This window comes from Rattus norvegicus, chromosome 2, assembly GCF_021556685.1.
Source record: "Rattus norvegicus strain SHRSP/BbbUtx chromosome 2, alternate assembly SHRSP_T2T, whole genome shotgun sequence".
Taxonomy (NCBI): Eukaryota; Metazoa; Chordata; class Mammalia; order Rodentia; family Muridae; genus Rattus; species Rattus norvegicus.
Genome location: NC_141535.1, coordinates 32,026,529 through 32,037,180, shown reverse-complemented (window position 1 = coordinate 32,037,180; position 10,652 = coordinate 32,026,529). Strand labels below are relative to the sequence as shown.

Here is a 10,652-nt window from a genome sequence, read left to right as displayed (position 1 = left end):
TTTATGACCTTGAGTTTAAGCCCCAGGACCAATACTTAAATCTCCCCAAAGGGAAAGGTCCTTTATGCAAGGAAAGCACCCTAGATGGTAGCTGCTTTAACACTAAGAGTGAAATTTGGCTTATTCTTCAATGCAATAGGGCATTTACGTTACCGTGTTCTGGATTTTTAAGTGACTATATTGCTTCGATCTATATTAACGTCGGTGATGCCTCTGTGTTTTTGCATGGCTTCTTCATAGTTTTATGACCTATCCTTAAGCACATTAAATTTCACGCATTACTGTGTTGTTGCTTTCGATGTGGAGGTACATAATTGCGGCTGAAAACTCTTTTTTTTAAATTTATTATTATTATTTTTACATATTCACTCTACATCCTGCTCACTGCCCGGCCTCCTGGTCACCCCTTCCCACAATCCCTCCTTTCTCCCTCCTCCCGTTTTCTCTAAGCATGTGGGTATTGCCCCGCCCTGGCATGAAGTCTCTGCAGGACTAGGCACATTCTCTCCCACTGAGACCAGACAAGGCAGCCCAGCTAGAAGAATATATCCCAGGTACAGGCAACAGCTCCCGGGGTAGCCCCACCCCCATCCCAGCCACTCCCTCACCCCCCCTCCAGTTGTCCCCGCCCACATGAAGATGAAGCTGCAGATCAGCTACCTGCAACTCTTTCCTTGTTTGCTTACTCTCCAGGAGCTGCGAGGCCTTTGCTGTCTCTGAAGTCTGGCAAATTCAAAATGCTGCCCCTTAAATTTCCTTCAAGGAATTTCCTCCACCTCTTGTTTGAGTTCTTCTTTTGCTGTATCTGTTTGTTTTCGTTGTTGTTACTTTTGTTTGTTTGTTTGTTTAGAGGTATTTAAAATGTTCAGGGAAGCCTGTGTTTCCAGCCTCTATTTTTTTCGTCGCCGCTTCCTCTCCTCTTTTCTTTTTTTTTTAATTCCTCACCACTAGATTTGTTAATATTTAACTTCCTGTCGTTTTGTCCTTAAGCGCAGATGGTTAACCATCGGTGTGCCTATGAAGTTAGTCTAGCTCCAGCGTGTAATCAACAGCCAATAGAGTTGTGCAGTGAATAACAGAGGAGTAGGCTGAAGTCCACAGACCACAGAAGCACACACTAAGGCCACATTTAATAGCCAAGTTAGGAGAACCACATACCTGCGTGCTCTAGTCTCTGAGAAACCCAATTCTCCATGGGATTGGCCTCCCGGGTGCCCATTACTGCTCCACCGATTCAGTCCTCATGGTCTTGTTATTACTGGGTCCCAGAGGGTCGCCCTGTCATCTGGTAACACTTCTCCAGAATGACATTCTGCATTATTAGTTTCTCTCCCGAGAATGGACTTTGAGCTCTCTCAATGGAAAAGTGTTTGCCTAACACATATAGGGACCGGATTGATCACCAGTATCACAAAAAGTGATTGATTGACTGGTCAATTGACAAAAATGTGCTGCAGATTTTTATTATTGTTTTTTGTTGTTGTTGTTTTGTTTTTATTTGTTTTTGAGACAGCGTCTCACTCTGTAGCTCTGGCTGTACTGGAATTCACCATGTAGAGTCACAGAGACCCACTCAGCCTCCTGAGTGCTGGGATTAAGGACATTTACTGCCACCATGCCCAGCAGATTTGGATGTGAAAAAGTAAATATACTATGGATGCCAGCAACTATTGGTGTGGAGAGCCTTTTGGGACCACTTGTTTCTAGACACTTGGCAGGAATTTGACATCCGGATACGACAAAAAAAGTAAACTCAAGGTGGGAATCTGATTTTGGGCCCAGACTCAGAGAATAAGGCCAGATTAAGAACATTTACATTAGAGTTAATGCAAAACTCAGAGCAGGCGCCACAGAGGCAACTGTGACATTCCTTTTGTCTTGATCATCCTGACTAGCCCCTAGTAAGGTGTTCACAGGATTTTTTTCTTTTTTTATTGCCTTGCTTGTTCCTTGACTCAGAACTGATCTTATTATTTTGCATGTACTTAAAGTGGAATAAAAGCAGACTGGAAAATAATAAGCCAGCTTCAGCCTCAGAACTGGCTGGGGTCATGCTACAATGTTGTCTAATTGTCATTTTCTTTTTAATCCTCACTCCTGCCCTGGAGAACCTGTTGACTGAGCTGGTTTGGTCAAGTGTCACCTCAAGGAGGGGCTCCAGTAAGCGGGATACAGCGAAGGACACTGCGGGAAGAGGAGTCGCGCCTGAAGGAAAGTAAAGAAGATTTGGGCCAGTGGTGAGTAAACCCCATAAGAATGGGGCAGGATAATGGTAAAATACTTTTTTTGTGTGTATGTGCTTAAGGATCCACAAAAAGCTAGAGAAGCAAAGATAAGTCAAAAACAGCCTACCCAGTTTCTGATTTTTATAGAAGAAATCTGTCCTTGGTTCCCTGAGAAAGGAACAAGAAGTTTACAGACATGGGAAAAAGTAGGAGAAGGGATAAAAGGGTACTATACAATGTATGGTCCTGAAAAACATTCCCATAGATGCTTTTAGCCTTTGGACCTTAGAGATACTTTAGATCCAAGAATGAAAGAATAAAATTAGATACTGAAGGCTTCCGCCAGGCTTATGCCCACCTGCCTCGGGGTAAGGCTAGGCCAGGTTCCTTTCTCCACCCACAGTTCTCGGGAGGAGCAGGAACTTTCTTGAAAAACCGAAGACTGTACTGACTGATAGTCCCCTGACCCTCTGGTCACAGATGCATGTCATAATCTGCCCATGCTTGCTAGCCAATAGATTCAAAGATCAATATGCTTAGCCAATAAGTTTAAACTGTAACCTTGCTGATGTAACCTGTACCCCTAAAAAGTATAAAAACTGCTTGTTATAGCCTTTCTGGGTCACCTTCTATTCATGAAGCCATGAGTGTTACTATAGTGGAAACTATAACACAGATCAATGGGGAAGAGAAGATGAATGCTTACTGCCTAGTAGTTATTCTGAGTAGCAGCAAATAAAGCTGTTCTATAATTAAGCAAACTGAATGATTACATCTAGAGGAGTCTGTAAGCAAAATTAGCGAGAGCCCACTAAAGATCCATCACCCGAAAGCAGAGCGGAAACAGTGGCTTCTGTCTTGGAGGGAGGAAGGACAGTTGAGACAGTGAACAGAACGGCATTCACATTTGCACTCAAGGCTCGCCATCCTGAGGAATTAGAGCCAGAGGCTGGGAAGACGGATCAGCAGCTTAGAGCACTGGCTGCTCTCCCAGAGGACATGTGTTTGATTTCTAGCACCTATGGGACAGCTCACACCACGAGGAGCTGATTGAGGGTCTGATTGAGGGTCGACCCCAACACGACAGAAAATAAACATCTTGTGTTTGCATCGAACTCCGTTCTCATGTCTCACTTGGGGTTGGGGGGGGGGGGGGACAGTGTTCTCCCGGTACTTAAGACTCACTTGGAGTCTTACAGTAAGGTATTGGAAGAAGCAGATAGTGAAAGCAATAAGAAAGACAAAGCCGGGGGTTGGGGATTTAGCTCAGTGGTAGAGCGCTTGCCTAGGAAGCGCAAGGCCCTGGGTTCAGTCCCCAGCTCCAAAAAAAAAAAAAAAAAAAAAAAAGACAAAGCCGCTCCATCCGCACCTCCTATTTCCAAAGTCTCGGGCAAGGATATCCCAGAGACAGAAGAAGATGAAACAAAAGGAGTTAGCTCAGCGTGTTGAAAGATTTGAGCAAGTTCTCAGAACAAAAGAGTAGCTCCAGTCCAGATTCTGAGAAGGATGCACCCGTAGCAGTGCCAAAAGTGAAGATTCTGCCTCCTCCAGTGACTTTAAAGAGTAACAGGAATGAGGGGAAACCTCTTACTTTAAATCCTAGTGTTACTCTGTTATCACCTCCTCAGGCAAGACTGAAGCCGGCTGTAGAACGAGGGGAAGACATACTGAAGGGCCCCAGTTCTTACTGAAGTGTAAGAGCTATTAAGAGGCTTGGCCTGGTAGAAAGTACGTAGGTTATGGAATTCCTGTGAAGGATCCTAAGGGCTTTTGCCAGCTTTACTCCCACTGCCTCAGGTCAAGATTAGGCTTCCCGCCTCGGGTCAAGGCAAGGCCAAGTTCTATTCTCCACCCACAGTTCTCCAGATGATCAGGGACATTCTTGAAAAACCACAGAATGTACTGTGATGTGACTGCTGGTAACCTGACTCTCTGGTCCCAGAGAGAGTTCGAATGCATGTCATATGCTTGCTAGCCAATAGATTCAAAGGTCAATATGCTTAACCAATAAGTTTAAAGTGTAACCTTGCTGATGTAACTTGTACCCCTAAAAAGTGTAAAAACTTCTCATTATAGCCATTCGAGGTCGGCTTCCAGTCACTCACCCACCACAAGGGGCTGATTGAGGGTTGACCCCGATGCGCTGGAAAATAAACTTCTTGTGTTTGCATTGAACTCCATTCCCGTGTCTCACTTGGGAAACTCCCGGTAGTTAAGATTCACTTCGACCCTTACAATACAAGGATATGCTTTGCAATGCCCTGTGTTTGAGGTGCAAGATCAGCAAGAGAATTCCATTAGATACCACACTCTCATTTCCTTTAAACAGCTAAAGGAATTAAAAACCCCCCTGCCCTCAGTATGGACCTACTGCTCCATTCACCGTGTCTATATTAGATGGCCTGTCTACTGAGGCTTTTCCACCTGCAGATTGGAAACAGTTAGCTCGTACATGTTTCGGGGGAGGATATTGTCTGTTATGAAAACCGGAATTTTTTTGAACGATGTCAGCAGACAGCAGAGTTAAACGCTAGAGCTGACAATCCGGTTACTTATGAGATGTTAGCAGGAGAAGGTCGATATCAGGAAATACAGAATCAGTTACACTTTAATCCTGGTACTTATGCCCAAACTGGTGGTGCTGCTCGTAGGTCCTGGAATACCTTGCCTAATAAAGGGAATTTGTTTCAAGATATCTCAAAAATAAGGCAGAGGATTTAGCTCAGTGGTAGAGCGCTTTCCTAGCATTCGCAAGGCCCTGAGTTCAGTCCCCAGCTTGGGGGGGGGGGGGGATAGATAAGGCAGAGACCCGATGAGTCTTTTGAGGAGTTGTTTTTTTTTCTTTTGTTCGGAGCTGGGGACTGAACCCAGGGCCTTGCGCTTGCTAGGCAAGCACTCTAACACTGAGCTAAATCCCCAACCCCTGAGGAGTTTGTTGATAGGCTGATTAAAGTGTCAGGGAGAGTGTTTGGAGATGCTAATGCTGGAATGCTTTTAGTAAAACAATTGACTTGTGAGACTGCAAACACACTCTCAGGCTGCCATAAGACCTTATAGAAGGACTAAAACTATTACAGACTATATTAGATTATGTTCCTACATTGGTCCCTCTTTTGTGCAGGGTGTGGCCATAGCCACTGTGCTACAGGGAAATACTATATGAGAAGTTTTGTTTCAACAGACTGGAAAAGGAAAGAGGAGGCAATGGGCCTCCTGGAGGTTGTTTTGGGAGTGGACAGATAGGGCATCAAGTGAGGAATTGTCCAAATAGAACTAAGGGAGATAGTAATGGGAGAAAAACAGAGCTCTGTCCTAGATGCAAGAAAGGGACTCATTGTGCTAATGAGGTCTAAGAGAGAGGACTCAGAAAATCTTCTCCATCAGGGACACAGGAGATGGGGCTAGCCCCAGGACCCAAAGCAATGTTATGGGGCAATGCAGTTCATTCCTCAACAAAACAATCCTTTCAGAATCTCTTCGGAGCCACCCCAGACAGTGCAGGACTGCACCTCAGTCCATCCGACTACACAGAATTAACTCCTGAAATGGGGGTGCAGGCTCTTCCTACTGGAATATACATGATCCGCTACTGTCAGGAGCTATAGGATTGTTACTGGGAAAAAGCAGCAGCAGTACGGCAGGATTGATGATTAACCCAGGAGATGTATGATGCAGATCATACCAGGAAATTAAAATTATGATCACTTCACCTGCTCATATTTCTGTCATTCAAACAGGACAGAGAATTGCTCAATTACTGCTTAGATCATTGGTTATGACAAAAAATAAGGTTAAACCTAACGTCCGAGGAGCAAAAGGATTTGTTTTTTCAGATGCTCATTGGGTCCAAGCTATAAAAGCTAAAAGATCTGAATTAGTCTTAAGAATAAATGGAAATATATTTACATGGCTGCTGGACACAGGAGCAGATGGCCTAGACCTTGGCCTAAAACAATTACCATTACTCAATTACAAGGGATAGTGTCAGACCCTCCCGGGGCCCCATCAGGGTTTGACCCCTGCTGAGCCTTGATTGATGCATGTGGAAGCCTTTTGTTCCTAACAGAGAATGCCTTGGCCTTTCTATTTGCCCTGGGTGGTATGCCTGGGTGGTACACCTGGGAGATAACACTGTTAAATCAGTTCCTGGTTTTTTGTTCCTGTTTCTTTGTTCCCGAGGGCGTAAGCCTGTTTTTCCACTGTGCTTCCTGGATTTCTCCACCCAGTGAACTTGGGGCATATATTCCGTGAACCACAGTAAAAGATTGGGCATTCTCATAACACGAATGACCCGAGTATGTGTCCTTTTTTCTTAAACCTCGCAGGCCTACGCCTGGTTCTTGGTACAGTGGTGGCGCTGGTGCCAACAGAATAGGGCAAAGTCAGAGTCCTGAGGAAAGCAGTGATCTCTTACATTGGGAAGGATTGAAGAAGCTCATTGTCTTATTTCTGTGAACAGACACCATGACCAATATAAGTTTTATAAAGGACAACATTTAATTGGGGCTGGCTTACAGGTTCAGAGGTTCAGTCCATTTTCATGAAGGCAGGAGCATGGCAGCATCCAGAAAGGCAAGGTGTAGGAGGAGCTAGAGTTCTACATCTTCACCTGAAGGAATCCAGAACCAGACTGAGCCTCCCCAGGCAGCTAGGAGGAGGGTCTCCAAGCCCACCCCAATAGTGACCCACTTCCTCCAACAAGACCACACCTTCTAATAGTGCCACTCCCTGGGCCAAGCATATACAAACCATCACAGACACCAAGGATGTTTTCAACCTTACATTGTTTCTAACTTGCTTGTTAATTTGTAGGGAAGAGATATAATGAAGGACATGAGAATCTTTTGAAACAGTCCAAATAAGAGTTACACAACAAATGTTCAATTGTGATTATTTGCCTCTGTTTGTTGTTCCCACAGGGGATGGGAATCCTAATTCCTCAACAAGACAATTAACTCATGAGGGAAGAATAGCTTTGCAGAATGTAGAGGAAGCGATTAGCCAACAACAGATGCTGTTTGTGGTCCTACTACTTCTAATGCATCCAGAGCAGTTCTATGGCAAAAGGGACCACTCATTCGGATTCATCTTTCTCCATCTCCAAGTGAAGTTTGAACACCCTATTATAAAGCTGTAGGGGGTTGGGGATTTAGTTCAGTGGCAGAGCACTTGCCTAGCAAGCGCAAGGCCCTCAGTTCAGTCCCCAGCTCCGAAAAAAAAAGAAAAAGAAAAAAAAAAAAAGCTGTAGCTGTGTTAATACAGGATTGTAGGTTAGAATCATGAAGGTATTTTGGGAAAGAACCTGATAAAAAATTTGTCCCTCATTCCAAACAGCAATTAAATTGGTTATTGCAGAATACTGATATTTGGCCTATTGCATATACAAACTTTTCAGGCAAAATTGATAATAATTATCCAAGGAAAAGTTGTTATATAATTTGCCTCTATGCATGCTTTTGTATTTCTTATAAATGTATGCATGCAGACCACAATTTACTGTATTTACAGATCGCTCATCTAATGGGAAGGCAGTATATATAATTGGATCACATGTTCATTCTCTTGAGTTTCCCCCTGCTTCAGCACAAATAATCAGACTATGTGCTGTAGCTGTTGTTTTAGAAATGCTGAAAAAAAAAATCAAGCTTTTAATTTGTATACTGATAGCCAGTATATAACTAATGGTTCATAATTGACTGAAACTGTTCCTTTTTTAGATACTGCCAATTCTCAAATTTTGCAATTGTTTATACAATTTTAACTTAATTTGAGAGAACATTCTGTCCCTTACTTTATAGGACAATTAAGAGTTCATACTGGATTGCCAGGACCCCTTAGTGAGGGCAATGCCACAGCAGATTTGCATACAAGGCAGATTATAGGCCTTACACAGGAACAATTAGCCAAACATTCTCATTCTTTACATCATCAAAATAGTAACAGCTTGAGACAAAAATTTGTTATTTCTGGAGAATGCTCGCATCAAATTGTAAAAGCCTGTCCTGATTGTCCTCAATTTCCTGTACCACATAATGTGGTGTTAATCCTCAAGGACTTCTACCTACCTAATCAGTTATGGCAAATGGATGTTACTCATATTTCTGATTTTGGAAAATTAAAATATGTACATGTGGGCTGGAGAGATGGCTCAGTAGTTAAGAGCACTGACTGCTCTTCCAGAGGTCCTGAGTTCAATTCCCAGCAACCACATGGTGGCTTACAACCATCTGTAATGGGATCTGATGCCCTCTTCTGATATGTGTGAAGACAGCTACAGTGTACTTATATATAGTAAATAAATATTTAAAAAAAAGTTTTAAAATATGTACATGTGACTATTGACACTGTGGAACTGAAGGAAAATTCCACAAGCTACACCCCTCCCCTAAGAAAAATCCCCTGCCGGGAAATTCCACCAGTTATACCTCCCCCACCCATTTGTGGTTTTATGACCTAGTTATACTCTGTCCTCATGGTTCTATGACCAGCAGGTGGTAGTCTCATGACTGGCAAGACCAGAGGGAATTTCTACCACCTAAAGCGGTCACCAAAGATAGTGTGACCAGGACGTGGACCAATGAAGTTAAAGGGCAAATGGTTCCAACCAATCCTTGTGCACCTCGATGTACCCATCCCCATTCCTGTGATTTTTGTGGTTTTTGTGCATAAAAGTAGCCTGTATCTGTAGGACAGGGTTCTTCTCCTTCTCCCGCTTGAAGGCTGAGGAAGCCTGGCGCGCCAAAATTAATAAACCTCTTGCTGATTGCATCGAATCTCAGCTCTGGTGGTCTTTGGGTACAAGTGGATATTTGGTGGTGGTCCTTCAGGTCCAACAACACCTTTTTATATGGTACATCTTTTTTTTTTTTTTTTTTTCCGGAGCTGGGGACCGAACCCAGGGCCTTGCGCTTGCTAGGCAAGCGCAACAACACCTTTTTAGACTTTCTTAGTTGCAACTGTTGTAACATGAGAAACAACTAAAAATGTAATTAATTAGTCATTGCCTATGTTGTCTATGCTGGTGTTCCAAATCAGATTAAGACAGATAATAGAACTGGCAATTGCAGTTGAACATTCTTCTGTTGACAATTTAATATTAGCCATACTGCTGGGACTCCTTATAATCCTCAAGGACAAGGTATTGTGGGAGGAGCTCAATATCTTCATAAAATAAAAAAGGGGGAGTTATATCCCCTTACACCAAAAATTTTTAAATTATGCTCTTTTTTCAAATTTTTAGGATTTGAATGGTTATGGGCATCCAGCTGCTGAGCATTTTTGGCATCCTCACACTTCCACTACCTATGCTTCCATGAATGGAAGGATCCTGTGACAGACAAATGGCATGGACCCAGCCCTGTACTCACATGGGGATTAGGTCACGTTTGTGTTTTTTCACAGGAAGAAAATGGAGAGTGATGGCTGCCTAGAAAGGCTGGTCCTGCTGATTCCCTTTCTGATGATGATGACAGTGAAGTCTACTGGGTCTACATTCCTGACTCACCACTGATACACCCAGCAGTGTGGTCCAGACCAGAGATTCTCATGACCAGTAACAATACTCCGCTTCTTGGATCTCCCTGGACAGAGGAGTTGACTTATATAATTAGACGATGACTTTCAAGGTGTTTGGTAATGGGATTCCTGTTTGCTTTGTGAAGAATAATACAAATGATGGGTATATTTCTGTGTTTACTCATATTTGGAAGAAAAACATTTCACAAACTGTAACCCAGAGCATAGAGATGGGCCTGCTTAAATATTATAAGGGAATTGCCACTGATCCTCATGAGATCCTTGTGGATCTGAACCTGCAGAGAATGTGGAACTGGCATTTAACAAAGTTATTAGATGGAGAAAATGTTAAAATCAACCCCCAATGTGGTTTAATGTTTCCAGTAAAACGTGAATTATTGATTTGGTAGGGAATCAGTCAAACATTGGGCAGAAGGACATGTCCATAGGCCTGGAAGTTAGCTGTAGGTCTCTATGACGTTACATTGGCTATAGACAAAATTGGGACAAGATCTGGATTTGGATTTCGAACAAGTGTTAATACATGTGTTAAGCCTCCTAATGGGCCATGTTAAAATTACTTTTGTTTCTTTTTTTTTTTTTCTTGTCTTGTATATTTTTTATTTACATTTCAATGTTATCCCCTTTCCATCACCCAATCACTCACCCCTTCCCATCTCCCCACCCTGACATTCCCCTCACTGGAGGCACCAGCCTTGGCAGGACCAAGGCTTTGCCTCCCTTTGGTGCCCCAGAAGTCCATCCTTTGCTTCATATGCAGTTGGAGCCATGGGTCTGTCTTTGGATGGTGGTTTAGTCCCTGGGAGCTCTGGTTGGCTGGTATTGTTGTTCTTATGGGGTTGCAAACCCCTTCAGCTCCTTCAATCCTTTCTCTAACTCCTCCAATGGGGA

At 43.2% G+C, this 10,652-nt stretch overlaps 1 protein-coding gene across 1 annotated transcript in view; it reads left to right on the top strand.

Annotated features, from left to right (window-relative positions):
* Nucleotides 1-1,941: 1,941 nt before the first annotated feature.
* Nucleotides 1,942-10,652, top strand: part of Tnpo1 (transportin 1) — a 124,526-nt gene continuing 115,815 nt past the window's right edge. The window contains exons 1-2 of the mRNA XM_087621445.1: nucleotides 1,942-2,237; nucleotides 9,627-9,850. The gene's annotated coding sequence lies outside the window, so the exon portion shown is untranslated. The remainder of the gene's footprint in view (nucleotides 2,238-9,626; nucleotides 9,851-10,652) is intronic.